General features: G+C 33.6%; 1 long non-coding RNA gene across 3 annotated transcripts; it reads right to left on the bottom strand.

The window, feature by feature from the left end:
* Positions 1-7009: 7009 nt before the first annotated feature.
* On the bottom strand, positions 7010-13658 carry LOC138359251 (uncharacterized). Of its 3 annotated transcripts, none has more exons than XR_011225870.1 (4): positions 13605-13658; positions 13193-13338; positions 12688-12776; positions 7010-7388 (listed from the first exon to the last, which is right to left on the bottom strand). It is a non-coding gene; the product is annotated as an uncharacterized lncRNA (long non-coding RNA). The 3 variants fall into 3 exon arrangements; XR_011225871.1 differs by lacking the exon at positions 13605-13658 and adding an exon at positions 13526-13548; XR_011225869.1 differs by lacking the exon at positions 13605-13658 and having other exon boundaries at positions 13193-13598.
* Positions 13659-15494: the final 1836 nt, after the last annotated feature.

Consider the following 15494-nt stretch of genomic DNA (forward strand, 5'->3'; position numbering starts at 1 on the left):
ATATTCCTCAATATTGAAGAATATTCTTCTTTATTGAAGAATATTCTTCAATATAGAAGAATATTCTTCAATAAAGAAGAATATTCTTCAATATAGAAGAATATTCTTCAATATAGAAGAATATTCTTCAATATACAGGAATATTCTTCAATATACAGGAATATTCTTCAATATTGAAGAATATTCTTCAATATACAGGAATATTCTTCAATATACAGGAATATTCTTCAATATAGAAGAATATTCTTCAATATACAAGAATATTCTTCAATATTGAAGAATATTCCTGTATATTGAAGAATATTCTTCAATATTGAAGAATATTCTTCAATATACAGGAATATTCTTCAATATACAGGAATATTCTTCAATATTGAAGAATATTCTTCAATATACAGGAATATTCTTCAATATACAGGAATATTCTTCAATATAGAAGAATATTCTTCAATATACAAGAATATTCTTCAATATTGAAGAATATTCTTCAATATTGAAGAATATTCTTCAATATTGAAGAATATTCTTCAATATACAGGAATATTCTTCAATATACAAGAATATTCTTCAATATAGAAGAATATTCTTCAATATACAAGAATATTCTTGTATATTGAAGAATATTCTTCAATATTGAAGAATATTCTTCAATATACAGGAATATTCTTCAATATTGAAGAATATTCTTCAATATTGAAGAATATTCTTCAATATTGAAGAATATTCTTCAATATTGAAGAATATTCTTCAATATAGAAGAATATTCTTGTATATTGAAGAATATTCTTCAATATAGAAGAATATTCTTCAATATAGAAGAATATTCTTCAATATAGAAGAATATTCTTCAATATTGAAGAATATTCTTCAATATACAGGAATATTCTTCAATATTGAAGAATATTCTTCAATATTGAAGAATATTCTTCAATATAGAAGAATATTCTTCAATATTGAAGAATATTCTTCAATATTGAAGAATATTCTTCAATATTGAAGAATATTCTTCAATATTGAAGAATATTCTTCTATATTGAAGAATATTCCTGTATATTGAAGAATATTCCTGTATATTGAAGAATATTCTTCTATATTGAAGAATATTCTTCTATATTGAAGAATATTCTTCTATATTGAAGAATATTCCTGTAGATTGAAGAATATTCCTGTATATTGAAGAATATTCTTCAATATTGAAGAATATTCCTGTATATTGAAGAATATTCTTCAATATTGAAGAATATTCTTCTATATTGAAGAATATTCCTGTATATTGAAGAATATTCTTCAATATAGAAGAATATTCTTCAATATACAAGAATATTCTTCAATATTGAAGAATATTCTTGTATATTGAAGAATATTCTTCAATATTGAAGAATATTCTTCTATATTGAAGAATATTCTTCAATATTGAAGAATATTCTTCAATCTACAGGAATATTCTTCAATATAGAAGAATATTCTTCAATATAGAAGAATATTCTTCAATATACAGGAATATTCTTCAATATACAGGAATATTCTTCAATATTGAAGAATATTCTTCAATATACAGGAATATTCTTCAATATACAGGAATATTCTTCAATATAGAAGAATATTCTTCAATATACAAGAATATTCTTCAATATTGAAGAATATTCCTGTATATTGAAGAATATTCTTCAATATTGAAGAATATTCTTCAATATTGAAGAATATTCTTCAATATACAGGAATATTCTTCAATATACAAGAATATTCTTCAATATAGAAGAATATTCTTCAATATACAAGAATATTCTTGTATATTGAAGAATATTCTTCAATATTGAAGAATATTCTTCAATATACAGGAATATTCTTCAATATTGAAGAATATTCTTCAATATTGAAGAATATTCTTCAATATTGAAGAATATTCTTCAATATTGAAGAATATTCTTCAATATAGAAGAATATTCTTCAATATAGAAGAATATTCTTGTATATTGAAGAATATTCTTCAATATAGAAGAATATTCTTCAATATAGAAGAATATTCTTCAATATAGAAGAATATTCTTCAATATTGAAGAATATTCTTCAATATACAGGAATATTCTTCAATATTGAAGAATATTCTTCAATATTGAAGAATATTCTTCAATATTGAAGAATATTCTTCAATATAGAAGAATATTCTTCAATATAGAAGAATATTCTTCAATATAGAAGAATATTCTTCAATATTGAAGAATATTCTTCAATATTGAAGAATATTCTTCAATATTGAAGAATATTCTTCTATATTGAAGAATATTCCTGTATATTGAAGAATATTCCTGTATATTGAAGAATATTCTTCTATATTGAAGAATATTCTTCTATATTGAAGAATATTCCTGTAGATTGAAGAATATTCCTGTATATTGAAGAATATTCTTCAATATTGAAGAATATTCCTGTATATTGAAGAATATTCTTCAATATTGAAGAATATTCCTGTAGATTGAAGAATATTCTTCTATATTGAAGAATATTCCTGTAGATTGAAGAATATTCCTGTATATTGAAGAATATTCTTCAATATTGAAGAATATTCCTGTATATTGAAGAATATTCTTCAATATTGAAGAATATTCCTGTAGATTGAAGAATATTCTTCTTTATTGAAGAATATTCTTCAATCTACAGGAATATTCTTCAATATAGAAGAATATTCTTCAATATAGAAGAATATTCTTCAATATTGAAGAATATTCTTGTATATTGAAGAATATTCCTGTATATTGAAGAATATTCTTCAATAAAGAAGAATATTCTTCAATATAGAAGAATATTCCTGTATATTGAAGAATATTCTTCAATATTGAAGATTATTCTTCAATATTGAAGATCAATATTGAAGAATAATCTTCAATATTGAAGAATATTCTTCAATATACAGGAATATTCTTCTATATTGAAGAATATTCTTCTTTATTGAAGAATATTCTTCAATATACAAGAATATTCTTCAATATACTTCTTGTATATTGAAGAATATTCTTCAATATTGAAGAATATTCTTCAATATAGAAGAATATTCTTCAATATAGAAGAATATTCTTCTATATTGAAGAATATTCTTCAATATTGAAGAATATTCTTCAATATTGAAGAATATTCTTCTATATTGAAGAATATTCTTCTTTATTGAAGAATATTCTTCAATATTGAAGAATATTCTTCTATATTGAAGAATATTCTTCTATATTGAAGAATATTCTTGTATATTGAAGAATATTCCTGTATATTGAAGAATATTCTTCAATAAAGAAGAATATTCTTCAATATAGAAGAATATTCCTGTATATTGAAGAATATTCTTGTATATTGAAGAATATTCTTCAATAAAGAAGAATATTCTTCAATATAGAAGAATATTCTTCAATATAGAAGAATATTCTTCTATATTGAAGAATATTCTTCAATATAGAAGAATATTCTTCAATATAGAAGAATATTCTTCAATATAGAAGAATATTCTTCAATATAGAAGAATATTCTTCAATATAGAAGAATATTCTTCAATATAGAAGAATATTCTTCAATATTGAAGAATATTCTTCTATATTGAAGAATATTCTTCAATATACAAGAATATTCTTCAATATTGAAGAATATTCTTCTATATTGAAGAATATTCTTCTATATTGAAGAATATTCTTCTTTATTGAAGAATATTCTTCAATATAGAAGAATATTCTTCAATAAAGAAGAATATTCTTCAATATAGAAGAATATTCTTCAATATAGAAGAATATTCTTCAATATTGAAGAATATTCTTCAATATAGAAGAATATTCTTCAATATACAAGAATATTCTTCAATATTGAAGAATATTCTTGTATATTGAAGAATATTCTTCAATATTGAAGAATATTCTTCAATATAGAAGAATATTCTTCAATATACAAGAATATTCTTCAATATTGAAGAATATTCTTGTATATTGAAGAATATTCTTCAATATTGAAGAATATTCTTCTATATTGAAGAATATTCTTCAATATTGAAGAATATTCTTCAATCTACAGGAATATTCTTCAATATAGAAGAATATTCTTCAATATAGAAGAATATTCTTCAATATACAGGAATATTCTTCAATATACAGGAATATTCTTCAATATTGAAGAATATTCTTCAATATACAGGAATATTCTTCAATATACAGGAATATTCTTCAATATACAAGAATATTCTTCAATATACAAGAATATTCTTCAATATTGAAGAATATTCTTCTATATTGAAGAATATTCCTGTATATTGAAGAATATTCTTCAATATTGAAGAATATTCTTCAATATTGAAGAATATTCTTCAATATACAGGAATATTCTTCAATATACAAGAATATTCTTCAATATAGAAGAATATTCTTCAATATACAAGAATATTCTTGTATATTGAAGAATATTCTTCAATATTGAAGAATATTCTTCAATATACAGGAATATTCTTCAATATTGAAGAATATTCTTCAATATTGAAGAATATTCTTCAATATTGAAGAATATTCTTCAATATAGAAGAATATTCTTCAATATAGAAGAATATTCTTGTATATTGAAGAATATTCTTCAATATAGAAGAATATTCTTCAATATAGAAGAATATTCTTCAATATAGAAGAATATTCTTCAATATAGAAGAATATTCTTCAATATTGAAGAATATTCTTCAATATACAGGAATATTCTTCAATATTGAAGAATATTCTTCTATATTGAAGAATATTCCTGTATATTGAAGAATATTCCTGTAGATTGAAGAATATTCTTCAATATTGAAGAATATTCCTGTATATTGAAGAATATTCTTCAATATTGAAGAATATTCCTGTAGATTGAAGAATATTCCTGTATATTGAAGAATATTCCTGTATATTGAAGAATATTCTTCTATATTGAAGAATATTCTTCTATATTGAAGAATATTCTTCTATATTGAAGAATATTCCTGTAGATTGAAGAATATTCCTGTATATTGAAGAATATTCTTCAATATTGAAGAATATTCCTGTATATTGAAGAATATTCTTCAATATTGAAGAATATTCCTGTAGATTGAAGAATATTCTTCTATATTGAAGAATATTCCTGTAGATTGAAGAATATTCTTGTATATTGAAGAATATTCCTGTATATTGAAGAATATTCTTCAATATTGAAGAATATTATTCTATATTGAAGAATATTCTTCTATATTGAAGAATATTCTTCTTTATTGAAGAATATTCTTCAATCTACAGGAATATTCTTCAATATAGAAGAATATTCTTCAATATAGAAGAATATTCTTCAATATTGAAGAATATTCTTGTATATTGAAGAATATTCCTGTATATTGAAGAATATTCTTCAATAAAGAAGAATATTCTTCAATATAGAAGAATATTCCTGTATATTGAAGAATATTCTTCAATATTGAAGATTATTCTTCAATATTGAAGATCAATATTGAAGAATAATCTTCAATATTGAAGAATATTCTTCAATATACAGGAATATTCTTCTATATTGAAGAATATTCTTCTATATTGAAGAATATTCTTCTTTATTGAAGAATATTCTTCAATATACAAGAATATTCTTCAATATACTTCTTGTATATTGAAGAATATTCTTCAATATTGAAGAATATTCTTCAATATAGAAGAATATTCTTCAATATAGAAGAATATTCTTCTATATTGAAGAATATTCTTCAATATTGAAGAATATTCTTCTATATTGAAGAATATTCTTCTTTATTGAAGAATATTCTTCAATATTGAAGAATATTCTTCTATATTGAAGAATATTCTTGTATATTGAAGAATATTCCTGTATATTGAAGAATATTCTTCAATAAAGAAGAATATTCTTCAATATAGAAGAATATTCTTCAATATAGAAGAATATTCTTCAATATAGAAGAATATTCTTCAATATAGAAGAATATTCTTCAATATAGAAGAATATTCTTCAATATAGAAGAATATTCTTCAATAAAGAAGAATATTCTTCAATATAGAAGAATATTCTTCAATATTGAAGAATATTCTTCAATATAGAAGAATATTCTTCTATATTGAAGAATATTCTTCTATATTGAAGAATATTCCTGTAGATTGAAGAATATTCTTCAATATTGAAGAATATTCTTCAATATACAGGAATATTCTTCAATATTGAAGAATATTCTTCAATATTGAAGAATATTCTTCAATATACAGGAATATTCTTCAATATTGAAGAATATTCTTCAATATTGAAGAATATTCTTCAATATTGAAGAATATTCTTCAATATACAGGAATATTCTTCAATATTGAAGAATATTCTTCTATATTGAAGAATATTCTTCTATATTGAAGAATATTCTTCTATATTGAAGAATATTCTTCTATATTGAAGAATATTCTTCAATATTGAAGAATATTCTTCAATATTGAAGAATATTCTTCAATATAGAAGAATATTCTTCTATATTGAAGAATATTCTTCAATATAGAAGAATATTCTTCAATATAGAAGAATATTCTTCAATATAGAAGAATATTCTTCAATATTGAAGAATATTCTTCTTCAATATCTGTGATTACTTAGTATTTATGTTTTCAATCTTACTCTTCCAAATATAATTAAAAAAATATATTGAACATGATAATATTTTTGTTTCCAACTTCGCAGAAACGTCGTCACTGTTTTTTATACAACGTTCCATTGGCATCCAAGTCCTTTATATAAAATATACACCTGTCACAACAAATATGAGGTTGTTGAACAAACAAAACGTTGAAGTATGTTTATTGACACAAATCATTCATCTGAAAGGGGTAGAGTACGTTAGGGGATTTCTGAGCTTGCAACAAAACGTGCTCGCATTGGGGACTTTTCTTTTATTATGGTCTATTAATATATAAATTAATACACTCAATTATCTTCATTATATATTAACAAATACTATAATGATAAGCAATTATTGCTAATGATTCACAAAAAAATAATTACGATGATTCATAAATATTTATTGACTAGTGCATAACAATGTATTAATCATTACTTAATGATTCATCCTTATTTATAAACTTAAAACCATTTACAATTAAACAATACATCTATAGGTACTACATTAAACTGACATGATTTGTAATGAAAATAATCAAAATATTTCTTAGCTATCTGCAGGCTTATCAATTTCCGGGTTCCGCCGGAGCACCCACAATCCCGCCAGGGACAGCCGCGCGGAACCCAAAACCCACAATGGCGAACGTGGCGGCTGCCCGCTGTAACTACGAATGTGTCCACCTCATGGGGGCAGTAGTCTGCCCTCACGCTCCATCCCTTTTCCTTCATCAATGGTGTACCTTGTGCGCCTTCCGTAGTCGGTTCTGGAAGTATTAAGCCAGTAAGAGTGGGCAGTAACTCGCATGCAGTATGAACATGACAGGCAAGGAACCTAACCCTTAAGGGTACTGCTCCAATTACTTTCTAACAGGAGGTGAACTGCCCAACTGTCATTAATGGATAAAGCCAGGGTGATACCCTCTAGAAACTCTCAAAAGGAACACTGCCACAGGGAATAGGAGTGACTACAGGGCAAACGAAGATAAAAAAAATCGCTCTAGGAAACTACTCTGTACGAACTTAACTAGCTACCAAACCCACCAGAACTTTTGCGGGAAAACAATAACAAGTAAAAAATCCTTGGGGAAACAACTTACCGCATCTGGAGCAAGGCCACAAGTTAATCAAGGGGGAGGGATCTAGCCACTAATAATTCTTTTCTAACTAATCAAATACATTAATATAAAACAATAGAACAGGCCAACAATCAATATTTATATGACCACTATGCATATAATATTTCAATATATAAATAAAACAATAAATCATTTATAAAATACAGGTCTTAAGGCCTAACTGCAACATGCTTGCCTCCAGACTGACACCAATTATAAGGATGGTAACCGAGTCCGTTACACTTATGTCCATTCTATGTTGCCCTCCGACAGCATGTTAACAGCTGAATACTTCGGCAAAGAAACTGCCTTAAGAGCCGTAAATGAGTTTACTCTGAGTGTCAATAAGCCTTCTGCGAGCAGCAGTACCCAAACAACTTCAAGATCGGGGGATCTGACAAAAATGTACACCAGAAACATCCGCACGCTCATTTCATACCATACAGCTGTGCTGTAAAGATGATAGCACTTGTTTTTCCTGATAGTCTCCGGAGGTAAACGAAACAACATTACCAAACACCCTCCGCAGACTTAGACCCATCGGTGAAGACAGACACGGAGGGGGAAATGAGAAGTGCTCAAGCAAAACACGTTTTACAACCGTACGAGGGGTAAAACCTTTAGTGATGCGGGTCAAGTATGCACAAAACCGTGGAAGAGGCACTCTCCACAGGGGGTGGGGGCCCAAACAAGGCACACCACCAGGAGAAACATTAGAAATACGAACGGAAAGAATCCTGCACGCGATATAACCCAACATAAACAGGGAGCTGGTGAACATCAACACCAACCGCACGAGGGGTCAAACTTAAAGCACCACACAGGCGAGACGAACGATGTTGTAACGATCCCGCAACATAGCGAACACACTACCCATCACGCCGGTCCTGGAGACACGAAGCCAGTCTCAACATACAACCTAAGGACGGGAGTCCAACGAAACGCGGCGCAACACACTATAGTGCAAACCATCAAGACGGCGAACAGTAAGTAGGGCAACCATAATCGACCTTACACAGCACGACAGAAGAATGTCAAGCAAGGAGTGCACGCCAATCTGCCACAAAAACATTATGGGACAACACCCCCAAAGGATGGTAAGGGCCTTAGAGCACTCAACACGGAGGTAAGAGATATGGGGAGAAACACAAACGACTGTCAAGCAATAACCAAAAAACATTCACGGATTATTTGTACTCAAGGGGATGACAAAAAAATGACAAAAAGGCCCGAAGAACAACCCGTTTCACCGTCAAACTCACGGCACAACTCCTACAAGTAGACAACTTCAAGCCATGATCGGTGGCCAAAGACCACACGGCATCAATTGCAACTTGAAGCCGACGTTGAAGGAGAGCCGATTCATCACCCTCACACCAAAGGCTAAGATCATCGACAGCGCGCGGAGAAGACACCCGAACGAACAGAGCAAAGAAGACCATTGCGGCCAACAATCACAAGAGTAGTGGCTCAGAACAATGCCCTGGGGCACACCTTCGTATTGCTGAAAAGAGGCATAGAGCGCGGTACCAAGGCCCATCACAAAGGAATGACGAGACAGGAAGCTGCGCACAAAGAGAGGGAGAGTATCACCAAGGCCAAAAGAATGAAGCTGGGACAGATTATGATGTAACCCTTTTCCACGTCAAAAAGGACGGCAACAACCGAGCTCTTCGCAGCAAAACCAGTACGAATATAGACCTCAAAGTTCACCAGGACATCTCTCGTGCTGCGGCACTTGCGGAAACAAATTTCACAAGGGAAGAGCAGCTGATGGTGTTCCACGAACCACATCAGACGAACATGAACCATACGTTCAAAAAATTTGCAGACAACTTGTGACACCAATAGGGCGAAAGCCCTTAGGGGAACTACCCACACACCCTGCTTTCAAAACAGGCAGGACAACGCCATCCACCCACTCCTCAGGGACTGACGACTCCCCCAAGATCCCATTATACACACTTAGTAAATACCGAGACGTGCAGGGAGGGAGATGGCGAAGCATCTCAATGAATACCATTGCAGCCCGCCGCCGTAGAACCGCAGACGGCCAGGCCACAACGAAATTCACACAGAACGGATCATTATAGGGAAGCTGAAGACGAGTGCACAAATCTAAAGGACGAGACTCAAGGACAGGTTTACGAAGAACGAAACATTGGGGGGGGGGGGGGGAAGATGAACACCAGAGCTATCACAAGAAAACTGCGAACCAAATTCAGAAGCGACCTGCAACGGGTCCGCCACAACAGTGTAGCGAGTACATTATCCCAATAATATACTCGCTCAAAATATTGTGTTAATATTCCTGTCTACCTTTGGAGATGAATGAGGTGAGGCGTTGCCCGAGCAATATAAGCAGCAAGACTAGCAAACATTAACTACTCTACTTTCAAGTGTGGTCTAGAGCAGACACTTGCGAGATACTGTACCAACGCTCAGTGCGCTCAACTCACACCAACGTATCACCTGTGTACTTCTGTATATTCGACCAAATATATATATAGTATCTTAGTGTGTGTTTATTTGTCACCATACTTTACGTAACAATAGAACCGTTACAACAGTACCACCGAGGTGAAGGACCGGTGAAACATCACGAACGAACTTGCCCGCTAGCCTCCGGATAACCTTCCAGATCTGGGGCACAACAGTTTCCGATGTATTTGTTGAGACATAAGATACCAAACATTCACGTTTAGCCGTACGGATGGCCCTACGGGCCACCGCACTCGCTTTCCGAAACAAAACATTCGCCCGTCTCCCGACGGCGGTGCCTCTTCCAGGCAGCACGCTGACAGCCAGAGCACAATCAGCATTCCACCAGGAAACGCACTTCCGCGGATCCACACAGGAAGAGCGAGGAATAGAGCGGAGGGCAGCGTTGATCTCGTGAAAAACGAGGACAGCACGAGGGAGAGGCAGAAGGGACACGTCAGAGAGCACCACTGAGGGTAAATGGGTTCAAGTCCACCTTAGCAAACTGCCACCTAGGGAAGGAAAGAGAAGGGTGAAAAGACAAAAAGGAACTAAGGATGAGTAAATGATCACTGCCATGGAGGTCATTAAGATTCTGCCACGTGAAATCTAAGTAAAGAGAACAAAACCAGAGAAACATCAAGACAGGAAAGGGTAAGAGTCCCAGAGTCAAAGTGAGTGGCCTCACCAAAATTCACGAGACAGGGAAGAACAGAGGATAAGGCCTCAACAAGGCGACCTCGAGTATTCGTCAGAACATCACCCAAAACACAATGACAATTTATATCACCAAGCAGGAGTGCAGGCTCCCGCAAGGAGTCCAGGTGGTGTTTCAAATCGGGAACAAACAGACACTCGGGGGGGGGGGGGGGGAGATAAATGGAACAAACTGTACCATTTCCCTAAAAACATACGAGCTGCACAACAATGGAGACGCGAAGGAACAAATAACCCGACAAAGGGAACATGAGCGCGAATAAAGACAGCACATGAATTACGAGCCTGCAACGGGTCCCCACAACACTACCACGGGAGGAGGAGGAGGAACACGAGGAGGAACAGGGGGGGGGGGGAGATAGAGGGGAGCGCACCTCAGCAAGAACAGCAACCGAGAGGGAAGCGGGGCCCAAAGAAACCGCACGAACAGGGGGCACAACAACTGAAATAGGATGGGAAGGAGCAACAGCCAAAAGTAGGGGCCCACGAACAAAGCTAAGCCTTGTTACCCGCCGGGGAGGAGGGAGGACAGGAGACAGGCTTACAATTCTGACTTAACGTGTCCCAGCGACTACGTACTGGGAAACTGATTCCGGCGTCTCAACAGGAGAAGCTGAACGAGAGCACACACGACGCCCGTTAGGAGAGCGATGGACATCCGCCTCCACCAACAGGCGGCGGGGAGACAATAGATGGAGAAGGAGGATCGAAGGGAGACGAGGAAAATACACAAGAGACATGACACCCAGTAGAAAGAAGGGGAACCCCCAGACAGAGAACCAGGAGGGGCACCCTTCGGTAGACAACTCAAAGGAACAGAGGAGTATCAGGGCGTATCAGGGTCCAAGGGCCGGAAACGTTCGAGTATGATGAAGGTGGGAAGGACGAGAAGAGCGCAACATTGCTTATAGATTTTTCTATATAGTGACAAAAACGATTTGAAAGTAAACACTTTTACACAACTTTATATTTCACAGGTTAAGGCTCTGCACTTAAATTAAACCCCTCGCTATGAGGGCCCCGATATGTCTGTAGTAGTTGTCAAACTGCCACTTATTTCAGCACCTCAATGTCAACCTCGTACCATCAACCTCCAACTCCGTTATTCCACAACACCCACACACTTAACTATTGCATGCCGCCAATCTACTCCCTTCATCCCTTGTTTTACATTTTCCAACCTAACAAATGAAAGCAAATGCCGTCCACCACGCCCTATTGTCATCACGTAAATTTACTTACCTGGACCTCGACTGAATCGCTTCAACATTTACCAATTCGTTAAGCCCGGTACACTTCAAGCAAGTAGTTAATTTAACGTTGGCAGTAACACTTATGTAACGTACAGTTAATCCAACGACGTTATGAGGCTTTCGCGGTATTTTATATGCACTCATCCGCTCTATTCAATTTATCGTTTCCCAATACCAACACTTATTACTTTCTGTTATTGCAGCTACTTCTCCCTGCAACATGCGACAGACTAAATTAACCTCATCGTTGATTATTTGGAAATGATGATATCAAAAACACAGTTTTTTCTAATTCATTATTAAATCTTTCACAACGTGAACAATAATTCTTGCAAAACTACCTTCCTGTCAAATTCCACAATTAACTTATAACTACTCTGGCGCCTCACCGTGACATTCAAACAGCCACAAAATAAACAGTCACCTTTACACTGTAGTAAAGTGCCAAAACCTACAACCTATCCAAGAAAACTCTACAAGAATACCCAGACACTTACTGCCAAGTGTTCACGAATAATGAACTTGAAGCGTCTCACTATTCAACTTCCAGACAGCCCAGGGGTCCTGCCAATCACTCCGGTATTACCTGCAACAAGCCAACATTTACCCGATGCTACAAATATAAATTATTCAGTCATGCATATACCATATCTTTAATTGCAACCTGCACCTACTCAAACTTAATTTGATGTACCTGCTCATTTCAAATGCATATTTTAAACCCATACATACAACCTGGATAGTAAACAGCTGTTACTTGTGGGTTTACACCCTCTCACCACCCTAATACTATTTATTAATATGTACTGACTGAAGTTAGGTGGTCGTCCAGTTGCAATTTTAAAACACTAAAGAACCCCTCAACACGATTTAACCGCTTTGTGCGGTATCCTAATAAAATATTAACATGCCTCAAACTTTAACTAGGTATTCAATAACTCATTGAAACTTATCTGCTAACTCAAGTACCACATCTAGCCAAACCTCGACATCTGCAACCACCTTCTGCTCTGCATCGTCTAAGACTTGATTCATCGGTCCACCACTGGTCCCATCACAACGGTAGTCTCCTGCACATTTCCGCATCACCAGTAGGCTCCTTTCAAGCGATGCCTCTTCCAACCATTACCTCATTCACTTCAATAGCCCTGAAATTAATAACGGTACAATTCAATACATATTTATACATTTTTTTAATACTGATTAGGGATCAGGACTAAAATGAACTGCCTATATATATCCCCAAAGAGGGTATATACGGCAGCAGTAAAATAGATATTTGATATTTTTGACCCTATGTATTGGCGTTTTGCGGGTGTACAATATGAGTGTAACCTAGGGGATCTGTCAGCCCTAGCGACCCCAAAGGGTAACGGGGTACCAGCTCAGAGTAACATCACGCCCTAACACTAACTTGTACACCACAACTATGCCAATACTGGGGTCAAAATAACGTTCCGTCGAGCCTCACCCACCAAGTCGACTCAACAGCCAATCACGTTTCGATTTCTCACTTGACGTCACATTCTCGCAACCTCTACTCTCATTGGTCGGCTCCACCTAATTGGATAATCTAGTAATTCATGACAATTATGTATGAAAACTAAAGTATATATACCCAATGTATGAGAAACATACAAATACCATATGTATGAGAAACAATGTTTGACTTTACACTCACAAATTATTACTTTTGATTACTTAATAATAAGTATTATTATAATGAATAAATAATAGGAATACTTATTCAAGCTGTAAGTACAGTACACTATAGTACAGTACCCTACAGGACATTCCACTACACTACTGTTGCCTACACAAAACTACAATACCGTACAATACAGTATGGTACTGTACAATATCGTACACAATAAAACAGTATAATACATTACGGTACAGTCCACTACAGAGCAGTACAGTACACTATAGGACACAAAAGTACACTACCCTACACTCACAGTTCGTTACTTGCCTTTCAAATGTACCAACGGCATCACCATTAAAATTTGGTTCTATTTAAATAACTCTTTCTTCAATGTAACAATGGGGAGAGAACACATTGGTGCAATGCCGGTCTATGGCAACTGACGCTAGTATCACTAACAACCATTATTATTTCATTATTACCTTTCCAACCCTTCATTTTCCTCTATAAACAACACCAATGTATATTTATATACGTCATTTAAGCCATACATGCACACTGCCCCTAGTAATAACGATTATTTAACATGCAATCAATTAGTGTTTTTACACATTTATGCAAAGTCATCACTCATTTAGATTTATAAAGATCTTGTGCGTTACACTTTTGATCATTTGAACTCTTCTCATTCGTTTTTAGAGAATGGCGCTATATTATGCTTTGTTCAGCTAAGCTAAGCAAGCAACGCTAGACTGCACTAGGCTACGGTAAGATACAGTACCGTCAAATATAGGGTACAATACAGGATACAGTGCACCCTACAATACAGTACAGAACATTATAGTACACTACCCTACAATACAGTACAGTACCGTTCAGTAGAGTCTAGTACAATACAGTATAGGACAGTGCAGTAGAGGCTACAGTACAGGGTGCAGTACATTACACAACAGTATAGTGCAGACCAGTACAGTACAATACATTAAAGTGAAGTACAATACAATGCATTGTACTGTATTGTACATACAAGTACCGTGGAAGATTGTTCTACTACAAATTCCCCTATACATCCTACTAAAAATTCCCAAACAAATCCGACTACAAATTCCCCTAAAAATAATATTATAAATTACCCGAGAAATCACCACCAAAAATCCTACTAGGATTCCCCTAACAATTCTACTCAAAAATCACCTATAAATGTTACTACAATTCCTACTATAAATCCTACAAGCAATCCCACTACGAAACCCCTACAAATTCAACTCAAAATCATCTAAAAATTCTACTTGGATTCCTACTACAAATGCTCCTAAAAATCAACTATAAATCGTACTACAAATCTCTATTAATCATACTAGCAATCATACTACAATTCATACTAGACAAACTATTAGGAATCATACTACAAATAATACTAGGAATCTCACTAAAAATCCAACTAGGATTCCCCTAAACATTCTACTAGAAATTACCTACAATACTATGACAATTCCTACTACTTTCTTCAATATTTCATATTATTCTTCACTCTATATAAATGGAAATGTTCGTTTGTGCATGACCGCTATTCAACCTAACTTCTTTACCGATTGCCTTGATGTTTGACACAACGTTGACTTCCAATATACGCGTCTTTTTTTATATACCTACTATATA

Source organism: Procambarus clarkii, chromosome 90 (assembly GCF_040958095.1).
Source record: "Procambarus clarkii isolate CNS0578487 chromosome 90, FALCON_Pclarkii_2.0, whole genome shotgun sequence".
Classification (NCBI taxonomy): domain Eukaryota; kingdom Metazoa; phylum Arthropoda; class Malacostraca; order Decapoda; family Cambaridae; genus Procambarus; species Procambarus clarkii.